Source organism: Antechinus flavipes, chromosome 2 (assembly GCF_016432865.1).
Source record: "Antechinus flavipes isolate AdamAnt ecotype Samford, QLD, Australia chromosome 2, AdamAnt_v2, whole genome shotgun sequence".
Lineage (NCBI taxonomy): Eukaryota > Metazoa > Chordata > Mammalia > Dasyuromorphia > Dasyuridae > Antechinus > Antechinus flavipes.
The window spans coordinates 161,184,354-161,197,056 of record NC_067399.1 but is presented as its reverse complement, the minus strand read 5'-3'; positions in this window follow the sequence as shown (position 1 = coordinate 161,197,056).

The following is a 12,703-nucleotide window of genomic DNA, read 5'->3' as shown; positions in this document are numbered from 1 at the left end:
AATACAATATCTAAATGCTTGCCTTTCTGCATTTGTCCCAAGAGCCTGAATTACAGCAATCCTCTAAATAAACATCCACATGCCCCACGTCATGCTTCTCTGCCTTTCCAGAACCAGGTCAGCAGTTGGGCAGAGCATGCTTTGCACCATCCCCTAGCTCATGAAAAATAAAAGAGATGGGGCTTTGGCTTTTGCAAGCTGGTTTAGAAGGCCATGGATCAGGTGCCCTACAGAGGCCCTGAGAATTAAAAGGCTAGATTGAGATCATGGGTCAGTAGTTTTTTGTTCTATATTTGTTTAGTCCCCTAGTTGTTGTACTGAATGGCAGCACTGGTAAGAATGAGAAGCATGATTTCTCTGTGATCAGTTTCATTGTTAGGTTATTGTGAAGAAATGAGGGCAAATTGGTGTACATAGAAAAACCAAAGGACAAGGAAGTTCAGCTCTCTCAACCCTCATGAGATAATTAATAAATAAGTTAAGCAGCAATTAATAAAGTGTAATACTTCTTTCAGACATGTCTCAGGAGCTCTGTTGTCTGTGAAGTTCTCATATAAAATATATAAATATAAATTCAATAAATGTAAAATTCACCTATCTTTTCCAAGACAAAAAAAATTCTAGGTAAGTTTATGATATAATGATATTATAAAAAATTTGATTTCTACCAAGCTGCTTTCCAATTTTCCCAGGATTAACCCTAATCCAGAAGCTGGAGCCTTTGGATTTATCAAATACAAAGTTATTAAGTTCATTTGCTTTAGTATAAATGTGTACCTAATTTGTCCAAATCATTGACTTCTCTATTTTTTAATCAGTTCAAAATATTATTATCATTACTATTTTGTAGTATAATTTGAAATCTGATCATTTAGGCCCCCTTTTTTTCCACTTTTTCATTATTTTCTTTGAGATGCTTGATTTCTGTACTTACAAAAAAAAATTATTACTTCACTCTATAAAGGAATCTTTTGGTAGTTTGATTAGTAGGGCACTAAATAAGTAAATTAATTTAGATAGTTTTTATAATTTTTATCATATTGACTATCTATGAGCTATTTTTAGCCTGATTTGTTATCCATAAGAAAGGACTAGTCTTGGTCCTTGGGGATAGTGGGCTCAGATTTAAGGTTAGTAAATTTAAAAGTTTATTTATTTAATTATTTTGAAGTTAGTTAAAAAGCATTAGTTCCATCTGTTTACTTCTGAATATGACATAACATCCAAAGAAGCTGCTATCTTGAGGCTGGACCTCTGGGTTGGCTTCTAGTTTCCTTCCCTAGAGTCTGGACTGGCATTTCCATGGGCTGGACTACTAGCAATTCAGACCTCTGGCAGCTTACCTTACAAAGCCTACATGATAGGGAGTAGGAGTGAGAAACAAGCATTTATTTTTATTAAGCACCTATACAAGCCAGGTACACTTTATAAATATTATTTCATTTTATCTTCATAATAACTCTTTGAAGTAGATGCTCTCTCCATTTTATAGCTGACAAAACTGAAGCAGACAAAAGTCAGACAGTAAAAATGCAGACAGTATGACTTGCCCAAGATCACACAGATAATCCAGATTTGATCTCAGGTCTTCCCAAGGTTTATATTCTTCTATTGCATCAACTAGTTGCCTAATAGGTCATAATAATCCATCTAAGAGCAGGAAAAAATAGATACTACAAGAAGAGAAACCTCACCTCCCTATCTCTCCATCTGAGCTTCTATTCTCAAATTGAAGGAATGACAAGCTCTAATAGCACAGTCTCCCTAAAAGAGTACTAAAGAAGTATTTCACCATTGTAATGATAGAGGTAATAAAAATCCTGGAGTCAAAAATATTCATCTTTGTAAATTTAAATCTGGTCTCAAGCATTTACTAGCTGAGTGATCCTGGACAAATCACCTAATCCTGTTTGCAATCTGTCAAATGAACTGGAGAAGGAAATGGCAAACCACTCCAGTATCTTTGCAAAAAAAAAAAAAAACAAATGGGGCCACAAAGGTCAGACCCAACTGAAATAAGCAAACCTCAATAAGAATCACAGTTGTTAGATCAATACATAGAAATAAGATTAACTCTTCTAGGACTCTTAATGTCATATCCCTGATCAACTGCTGTGATTGAAATCTGTGAATAAGATAAAATGAAGCAAAGAGTTCCAAACACAATCAGTTTATTATCAATTGTTGATAATAATAACAATAAACAAGACCAATCAGTTGCTACAAGGACAAATAGAAGAGTTCACAAAGAATATCTTTTTAGTCAATAAAGAGTAATCAATCAAATAACAATCTTGAATAACATATTTACCAAGTTTTCTGATTGGATGAAAATTTACAAATCTTAAGTTATTTCTAAAGTTCAGAGCAAAAGAGGAATTTAAAAATTGGTACAGTTCCTGAGAGGTCTTCTTGGTGAATGGTTAAAATATAGGTATTGATTAATGGAAAGTTTTATATCAATAGGTTATGACATTATGTGACTGGAATAGAGGTTTCCAAAGGGAACCTTTTTAAAAATAATAATAATAGCTTTTTATTTTTCAAAATACATACAAAGATAGTTTTCAACATTCCCTCTTGCAAAACCTTGTTTTCCAAATTTTTCTTCCTCCCCTTCCCCCCAGTCAGCAAATAATCCAATATAGGTTAAACATGTACAGTTCTTCTAAACATATTTCCATATTCATTATGTTACATAAGGGAAATCAGGTCAAAAAGGAGAAAAAATGAGAAAGAAAAAAAATAAGCAAGCTAACAACAACAACAAGAACAACAAAAAGGTGAAAATACTATGTTGTGATCCACATTCAGTCCCCATAGTCCTTTCTCTGGATGCAGATGGCTCTCTCCATCATAAGTCTACTGGAATTGGCCTGAATTACCTCATTAATAAAAGGAACCAAGATCATCATAGTTGATCATCATTTTATCTTGTTGTTGCTGTGTACTCACTTCACTTAGCATCAATTCATGTAAATCTCTCCAGGCCTTTCTGAAATCAGCCTGCTAATCATTTCTTATAGAATAATAATATTCCATTACATTCATGCCATAACTTATTCAGCCATTCCTCAACTGATGGGTATCCACTCAGTTTCCTGTTCCAAAGGGAACCTTTATAAGAATAAGGAATAATAGGTTTTTGATATTCAAGGTGTGGGCATTTCTGGCCCCAGGTGATTATAATTAATAGTGGAATAACTATAGTCTATAATCTATAGCAAGACTTTTAATCAGAATGAAGAACTTAATTCATTGGCAGCTGAGCTCTGAAAGAGTTCAGTTTTGCAAAAACAGAGAAGTTGGCTAATAAGAAGTCAATGCCTTGTCAGTCTCTATGGGGCATATACATATTTCTCTGTTCTTGTTATTTAGTCGATTAGCTCCATTCAACTCTTCATGACTCAATTTGAAGTCTTATTGGCAGATACTGGATACTGGTTTGCCATTTTCTTCTCTAGGATTTACATAGAAAAATACCACTACAAAGCTTCTCTTGGAGAGATGAATAAAAGAATTAGTACAGTAAGCTTCCTTGTGAGCACAAGGATGACCAGAGGCATCAGTCCATGAATCACTTTGTCATTCCATTTTCTAAAGCTCACAATGAACATAAAACCAAACAAATCACCAAGAAGACACTCTCAGTTGGTGTCACCATTTTTTGCACAATATAAAACAAAGAGATTCTGCAAAAAAAAAAATAGCAAAAGTCTTCAAGCAAAATTATGGATGACTGATTATTCAGTAATGTAGTCAATGTAAAATTGAGTAAGATAAATAATAAGAAATTGGAAAAAAATGATTCCAAATTAAGAAATTAAAGAGGCTTATGGACAACTCAAAATACTTTGTTTCTTAATAATGATAACATTTCTACACTATGCTAAATTTTGTACAAATATTATCTCATATAATCCCCACAACAACCTTAGAAGGTAAATGCTATATTTATCCCCATTTTACAAGTCTTCCTTTCACCAAGTCCAATTTTTATGCACTGCACAATCTGGTAGCCTATACTGAGAATAAAAAGATCAGAGAACATTAAAAACTCAAGGAATTTGAGGGATTAAATTCAATACTACATTTTATAGATCAGGAAATTGAAGCCAAGAAGATTAAGTGATGTGACAAAAGATAATTTATAAAATTTTTAATTTTCTCAAAAGCAAAAAAAAAAAAAAAAAAAAAAACAGAGTACAAAGGTTTTGAATAAGGTCTCAGTGAGAAATACTTGCTTTCCCATAACCAGTCTAACAAAGTATGTACAACTTCAACACTAATATGCTGTCTAGTTGGTGTTGGAGTCCCTGGCTGTCAGCTTAAGAATCAAAGAAAAATACAAAATGTACTTCTGATGGGGAAGGAACTTTCAGAGAGGTATGTGGATTGGGACTTAGGAGAATAGAAAGAGGAAATGAGGGAACTTTTGAAGGGCTGGGTGAAGTGGAAGGTGGGAGGGTAGGAGGAGAATATAAGGTAAAAAGAGAGGCTGAGAAAGAAAATAGTGAGTAAAATATCAATATCACCAAGTAAAAACAATCCTTAACATATATTCTGAATAATGTCTTATTTTCATATATTAGAGAGCTTCTTTTTTTAAAACAGTATTTTTTTCAAATACATGCAAAGATAGTTTTCAACATTCACCCTTGTAAAATCTTGTATTCCAAAATTTTTTTCCTTCCTCCTCTTCCTCCCTCTTCCCCAAGACAGTATTAAGTCAATATAGGTTAAACATGTGCAATTCTTCTAAATATATTTGCATAGGCATCATGCTGTGCAAAAGAAATCAGATCAAAAAGGGGGAAATCATAAAAAAGAAAAAACAAACAAACAAATCACAACAAGGTGAAAATACTATATACTTTGATCCACATTCAATGTCTACAGTTCCCTCTCTGGATGCAGATGAATCTCTCCATCACAAGTCTATTAGAATTGGCTAGAATCACTCTATTGTTGAAAAGAGCCACATCCATCATACTTGATCACCACATAATATTTTTGTTGCTATGTACAATGTTCTCTTGGTTTTACTCATTTCACTCAGTATCAATTCATTTAAGTCTAGAAGCTTGTTTTCAAAAAAGATTACTAATAACCAAGATTAGTAGTAACCAAGTAAATTGCAAATATTGTGCCAGAAATTAATCATCAAGCTATTACGAAGTACTTGAAAAAGTTTGTAAATAAACCAGATGTGGTAGTGTGTGCCAGTAGTGCCTTCTTGCTAGGGAGGCTGAGGCTGACAGATCAGTTAAGCTCATGAGTTCTAAGCCATAGCAGGGCTGAAGCCAATCAAGTATATGTAATAAATAAGGAATCAATATGGTAAATTGGGGCAGTGAGGTGGTGCAATGGATAGAGCACCAGCCCTGAAGTCAGGAGGACCTGAGTTCAAATTTGACCTCAGACAATACTTCCTAGCTGTGTGATCCTGTGTTGGAATCCTTACTAACTGCTAACTAATTAGAGTTGATCTAATCTTACAAGAAGATGTTTTGGCCAGAACCTGAAACTAGGTACTAAGTAGAACTAATCAATACAAGGCTTGTATTCACACCTTTACTCATTGGAGTTCAATGAGTTCATACCTCCCTTGAAGCTCTTTGGGCCAGAGAGCACTATGGGAGAAAACCCATAATCCCTCTCTCTGGAAGGAGCATAAATAGGCCAATGGGCCAGTCGAAGAGGTTCTAAAAAGGAAGATGCTACAAGTCGAGATTTCACCGGAATGACATGAAGACTGGAGCTGGCTGGAGGCTGAAGAAAGCAGAGGCAGAGGCTGAAGGACCAGACCTTTGGATTTAAAGACATTTGGAGAGAGCTCTTGGAACCAAGCAGAGAGATAGGCCTCTAAGCTAACCGGGCTATATTGGAAATAATAAAAGATCTGAACTTTTATCACCTGGCTGTGTTTTGAGAAGAAGAAGCTCACCACATTTTGGCGCCCAACGTGGGGCTGACAGACCCCTCAGTGGATTTCAGTGGAAAAGCTCCGATCCTGATTCAAGTGGAAAAGCCTCTGATCCTGATCCAGTGGAAAAGACTCTTCAACCCAGAAATTAGGGTGAGTGCAACAAAGAAATTTTGTTAAAAGAGTTAAGGTAGAATTTCAGCTAAGATGGGACAGATATTTAGAAAACAGCCTGTTTCTGTTCAAGGAAAATGTTTAGAGAGCATTGTCAAAATTATGGAAAGCCAAGGTTTAATTATAAGTTTACAGCAAATCACTGAATTTTTACAAACTGTAAAGGACATATGTCCTTGTTTCTCTCTTGATAAGGAATTAGATCTAAATGAATGGAAATTGGTTGGAGAGGATCTTTGTCAATTCTATGATACTATGATGAACATGGAAAGACAAGGTCCTTCTTGGCAGAGGAATTCTAGAGAAACTCGTCGATGTTTTCATTGTGGAAAAGTTGGACATCTAAGAGCCCAATGTAGAAATGGAGATAAAGTGAGAAGACAGGGTGAAAGAAAACCCAAAACCCCATGTCCAAAATGTAACCGAGGCTTTCACTGGGCCTCTAAATGTATATTGACCCAGAGGAATGAGAGGCAGGGCCCAGCTCTAAAGTATCAATCAAAGGACAGGTGGGGCATGATAGCAACTGAGGTTACACCCAGAGAGACTTTAGAAATTCAGGATTCTGATGTCATCAACCAACAGAAAAGCAATCAGGATTACAGTTGGGAAGAATACAGGCCTTTTAAGACAACAAGACAATATCCAATGCAAACGACTCCAATGTAATTACCAGATGATGAGGAGAAATCCCAAATTTGGTAAATAGAAGGGAATTAGATTAACTGCTTGGGGAAGAGGATCTGCTTATATTTTCACAGATGGAGAAAGAATCAGATGGCTGACTATGAAACTGTTAAAAAGACTTTTAAAAGCTTCAGGAATCATTGGATTTCCTAACACAAGATGAAACTGTTTTACTTCTTGAAAAACCAGCAAGAATCATTGGGTTCCCTGAGATGAAAAATTGTTGATGAGACTTTTGCAGTACTTCAGGGCTTACAGGAACTATTGGATTCCTGGCACATGAACTAATGGACAATGGAATCCTATTGGACTGTTTCTAGGACTTATGGACATGTGTAAATTTTTAGGTTGATTCATGTTGTTACATTACTACTAGCCTGTGTTATATTGCTATGTACTTATGTAAATTATGTATAATGCCTCCCATATTGATGGATTTATGTATACCATGTATATCTGTTACAAAGTTCTGGCCCATATTGATGGATTTATGTGTACCCCCTCAGAAACCCCCTATGTTTTAAAACAAAAGAAAGGGGGAGATGTTGGAATCCTTACTAACTGCTAACTAATTAGAGTTGATCTAATCTTACAAGAAGATGTTTTGGCCAGAACCTGAAACTAGGTACTAAGTAGAACTAATCAATACAAGGCTTGTATTCATACCTTTACTCATTGGAGTTCAATGAGTTCATACCTCCCTTGAAGCTCTTTGGGCCAGAGAGCACTATGGGAGAAAACCCATAATCCCTCTCTCTGGAAGGAGCATAAATAGGCCAATGGGCCAGTCGAAGAGGTTCTAAAAAGGAAGATGCTACAAGTCGAGATTTCACCGGAATGACATGAAGACTGGAGCTGGCTGGAGGCTGAAGAAAGCAGAGGCAGAGGCTGAAGGACCAGACCTTTGGATTTAAAGACATTTGGAGAGAGCTCTTGGAACCAAGCAGAGAGATAGGCCTCTAAGCTAACCGGGCTATATTGGAAATAATAAAAGATCTGAACTTTTATCACCTGGCTGTGTTTTGAGAAGAAGAAGCTCACCACAATCCTGGTCAAGTCACTTAACCCCAATTGCCTCAGCCAAAATATACATACAAACATACAAACACACACACACACACACATACACACACACACACACATATAGTCAATTAATTACTGGAAGCAGTGGGTCACCATGCTGTCAAAGGAGAGATAAACATACCTCCCATCAGAAAAACAGAAATTTAAAGCTTCAAAGATGATCAGTATGGAGAAATCTGGCTTGTAAAAGTGGCTGCGGCATTTCCAGTATAGACAAGATAAGGAGACCCAGTTGGAAAGAGAAAGAAAAGGGGAGGAAGAAAGAGAATGGAAAGGGAAAGAAATTTATTAAATGTTCTTGAAAGATGGGGGCAGGGAGGATTGGTTCAACTGGTTCATACTGAAATAATGTTTAATTTCTTTGTTTTACCTTTTAAAATTTTCATTCTATGTGGGAAAACTAGGACACTAATACATGCTTGGTGGAGTTGTAAATTGATCTGGAGAGCACTATGGAACTCTGCCCAAAGAGCTATCTTATAACTGTGCATACCCTTTGATCCAGTACTATCTCGTCTGGGCATATATTCCATTAAGATCACAACAAAGGGAAAAAGACCCAAATGTGCAAAAATGTTTGTAGTAGCCCCTTTTTTTGTAATGACAAAGAACTGGAAAACTGAATGTATGCCCATCAATTGGAGAATGGCTGAATAAGTTACGGTATATGAATGTTATGGAATATTATTGTTTCATGAGGAATGATTAGCAAGATGATTTCATAGAGGCCTGGAGAGATTTACATGAATTGATGCTAAGTGAAGTGAGTAGAACCAGGAGAACATTGTACACAGCAACAACAAGATTATATACCATGATGAGTTCCGACAGATGTGGCTCTTTTCAACATCGCAGTGATTCACGCCAGTTCCAATGATCTTGTGATGGAGAGAACTATCTACATCCAAAGAGAAGACTGTGGGAACTAAGTGTGGATCACAACATATTATTTTCACTTTTTTTGTTATAGTTTGCTTGAATTTTGTTTTCTTTCTCATTTTTTTTCTTTTTGAACTAATTTTTCTTATGCAGCATGATAATTGTGGAAATATGCATAGAAGGATGCACATGTTTAATATATATTGGATTATTTGCCATCTGGGGGAGGAAGTGGGAAGGAAAGGAGGGAGAAAAAAATTTGGAATAAAAGCTTTTGCAAGGTTGAATGTTGAAAATTATCTATATATATGTTTTTAAAATAAAAAGTTTTAATTTTTTAAAAAATTAAATAAAAAGTTATACAAGAAAAACAAAAATAAAATAAAATAAAATTTTCATTCTAAAATATTTGTTCAAATTCCCAATTTGTGCATCAAATTTAATTTTTATCTTCTCATAATCATAAAATAGACTTTTTAAAAAATCTTCCAAAGGCTATTCAAAATTTCATAATAGAACAAAATTTTACTTGATCTGATCATTTATATTTGCAAATCAAAGCTTTGTAAATAATCTGTTTTGTTCCCGTAACAACAAATTGGGTATTTTCCAGTTCACAGTGAATATTTCCATTCTTATATAATGCAAATAACCTATAAAACAAAATATACCATTACTATAGGCATCCATTCCTCTACTCTAAAATTGCCATAAGAGGGCGATAGTGTCTTTTCTTTATGTTTGTGAAGTTAGGAACTCAGAAAACAATCTTACGACATAAGAAATGCAAAAAGGATCACTTATGGGCAATTTGAAACTTTTTGACTCAACTTTGGCTCAGGAAATTAAGAGTAGGGAGACTGATTTTGAGCAACAGTGGCAGAAAGTAAGGGAAAGAGATGGGGAACAAGGGGGAAAGGGGAAGGAAGGATAAGGAGGAGGGAGAAGGGAAGAGGAGAAAGAGAAGGAGAAGAAGAAGAAGAAGGAGAAGGAAAAGGCAAAGGCAAAGGAAAAGGAAAAGGAAAAGGAAAAGGAAAAGGAAAAGGAAAAGGAGAAGGAGAAGAAGGAGAAGAAGGAGAAGGAGGAGAGGGAGGAAGAGAGAGTTACAGAGGTTTAGAGCTGGAAAGAATCTTAGAGATTATGCCTTTATTAAAACTAGATGAGGATACTGAGGTTCAGTGAAAGCAAATTATAGATCAGTGTTCTTTCTAGCTTTAAAAAAAACTATTTTTAATAAAGGTATTTTGTTTGTATATCATATCATCCTAGACATGCATCCCCAAAACTCTTAGGGGCCTGCACTCTGCAATAAAAATTTCACTTCTAACATATTAAAACAGTTTAGAAAAAATAAATAAATAAAGCAATACAATATCAACAATATATGTAACATTCTGTCCTAGTAGTCCCCCTCCTGTCAAAGAGCAGAGAGAAGTATATTTCACTTCTATTCTCCAGAACCATTATTGTCCTCCTTTTCAAGATCTTTTCATACATATTATTTTAGTCACCATGTATATTATCCCGCTGGTTCTACTTATTTCCCTCTACATCAATTCAGATAATATTTCCATGTTTCTTTGAATTCCTCATATTTGTCCCTTCTTGCTATGTTTTGATATTCCATCTAATGGAATACCATAGTTTGCTTAGCTATTCTTCAGTCAGTGGAAAACCATTTTTCCAGTTCTTTGCCATCAAAAAAAAAGACCCATTTTTTTTAATATTCTGGAATATATTAGACCCTTAGGGGGGGGGGGGGTTAACCTCCTTTGGTTTATGCCCAGTACTAGGCTAGTTTGAGTCAGAGTATTCACCATCCACTTTTGTAGCATAATTCCAAATTGTTTTACAGAATGGTTAGGCTGATTCGTGACCCTACCAACAATGTAAAAATGCTGCTACTTGTATTTATCACTTGCCTAAAACTTCCCAATCTACTTGGAGCTACAGGCAATCATTTAGTAATCTCTAAAATGAGAAGACAATACCACTGTTATTAAGGTCTTTAAAAATAAAATCAATTTATTGAATTTCCTACTGTGTGCCCAGTCCTATACTAAATGCTCAGAAAGATAGCTACATTATAGAAGTGACCACAAGAATATCTAGTCTTCTCATTGCAGAGATATGAAGTGGCCTTGGATCCACATAATTATTAAGTGACAAAAACAGGACTTAAACCTAGAACTTCTTCCTCTGAATCTAATTCTCTCCCAGCTATATCATAATCTTTTCCTTATATAAGTAGAAGAAGATTTCTTAAACTTCACTACTTTCTCCAATCTGTTTACTTAACAAGTGAACAATATAAGACTATTTAAAAAAAAAAAGTTGTTTAGTTGTTTTTTGGTTTTGTTGTTTTGTTTTGTGCTGTCACAAACTCAGCCCTGGAATAGTGATTAGAGAGCTTGTCTTGCAACTCTGAAGTACCACCTCAGATTGTCTAAGAGGTTGGAGAGGATGTGGGAAAACTGGAACACTAATGCACTGTTGCTGAAGTTGTGAACTGATCCAACCATTTTGGAGAGCAATTTAGAACCATGTCCAAAAGGCTGTCAAACTGTGTATACCCTTGATCCAGCACTGTCTCTACAAGGCCTGTATCTCATATCCCAAAGATATCTTAAAAGAAAGAAAGGGACCCACATGTGCAAAAATGTTTGTAATAGCCCTTTTTGTGGTGGCAAGTTAACTAGAAATTAAGAAGAATCAGGTGGGGAATGGTTGAATAAGTTATGGTATATGAATGTAATGGACTATTATTGTTCTAATTAAGAAATGATGAGCAGGCTGATTTCAGAAAAGCCTGGAAATACTTACCTGAACTAATGCTGAATGAAATGAACAGTAGCAGGAGAAAATTGCACACAGAAACAGCAACATTGTATGATCAACTGTGATGGACTTGACAATACAGTGATCTAAGATAATTCCAATAGAGTTGGGATGGAAAATACCATCTATCTAGAGAGAGAAATATGGAGACTGAATGTGGATTGAAGCATAGTGTTTTCACTTTTGTTTGCTTTTTCTTTCTCATGCTTTTCCTCCTTTTTGGTCTGATTTTTCTTACACAACATGACAAATATGGAAATATGATTAAAATGATTGCACATGTTTAACCTATATCAGATTGTTTCCTGTCTTGGGAAGGAATGAGGTAAAGGGGAGGGGGAGAAAAATGTGGAACACAGAGTCTTACAAAAATGAATGTTGAAAATTATCTTTACATATATTTGGAAAAATAAAATATTATTGGAGGGGGGGGGGAAGAAAGCTTATTTTGGAGTCAGGAAGATCTATATTCAAACCCTGCCTTTAACACATCCAAATTATGATATCCTGGACAAATCATTTGATTTCTTAGTGCCCCCAGCAACTGTCTAAGACTACAAATTACTAAGTAGATGCTGATCTCCATCAGTAGTAGCAGCTTTATATTTAGATGAAACCACAGATCTGTTACAATGAAAGTCAGAGATTATATCTCAAGGTTGCTGGAACCCAGCTAATCTCATTTGATAGTTGATGGTCAGAAAAGTGTAGTGACTTGTCCAGTGTTGCACAATTAAGTAATATTAGAGCCAAAACAAGAACCAAAGTCTCCTGATAGCCAGTTATGTGTTTTTCCACTATACCTCATGCCTCTTGGTATGTGACAGTGTCTCATATGCCTTATATGAATTTACAATGCTAGAGTAAGTTTAGGATTAGTCTGGCGCTTTTAACTTTATGAGAAGTAGTATAGGAAAAAGAAAGGAAAGAAAACTTCTTATTGATTCACTAAAATAAGAAAGAAATTCTGCAGTGGGAGAATTTTTTGTTTGGAGAAGCTACTTTTCATTTATTGAAATCCTTGCAAACACTATAGTTGTAAAAGAATGCAGAAAAATGATAATGAAGTCAGAGTAGGTGGGTAATTCAGACACCAAAAGTAAAGTTCCTGAGTGG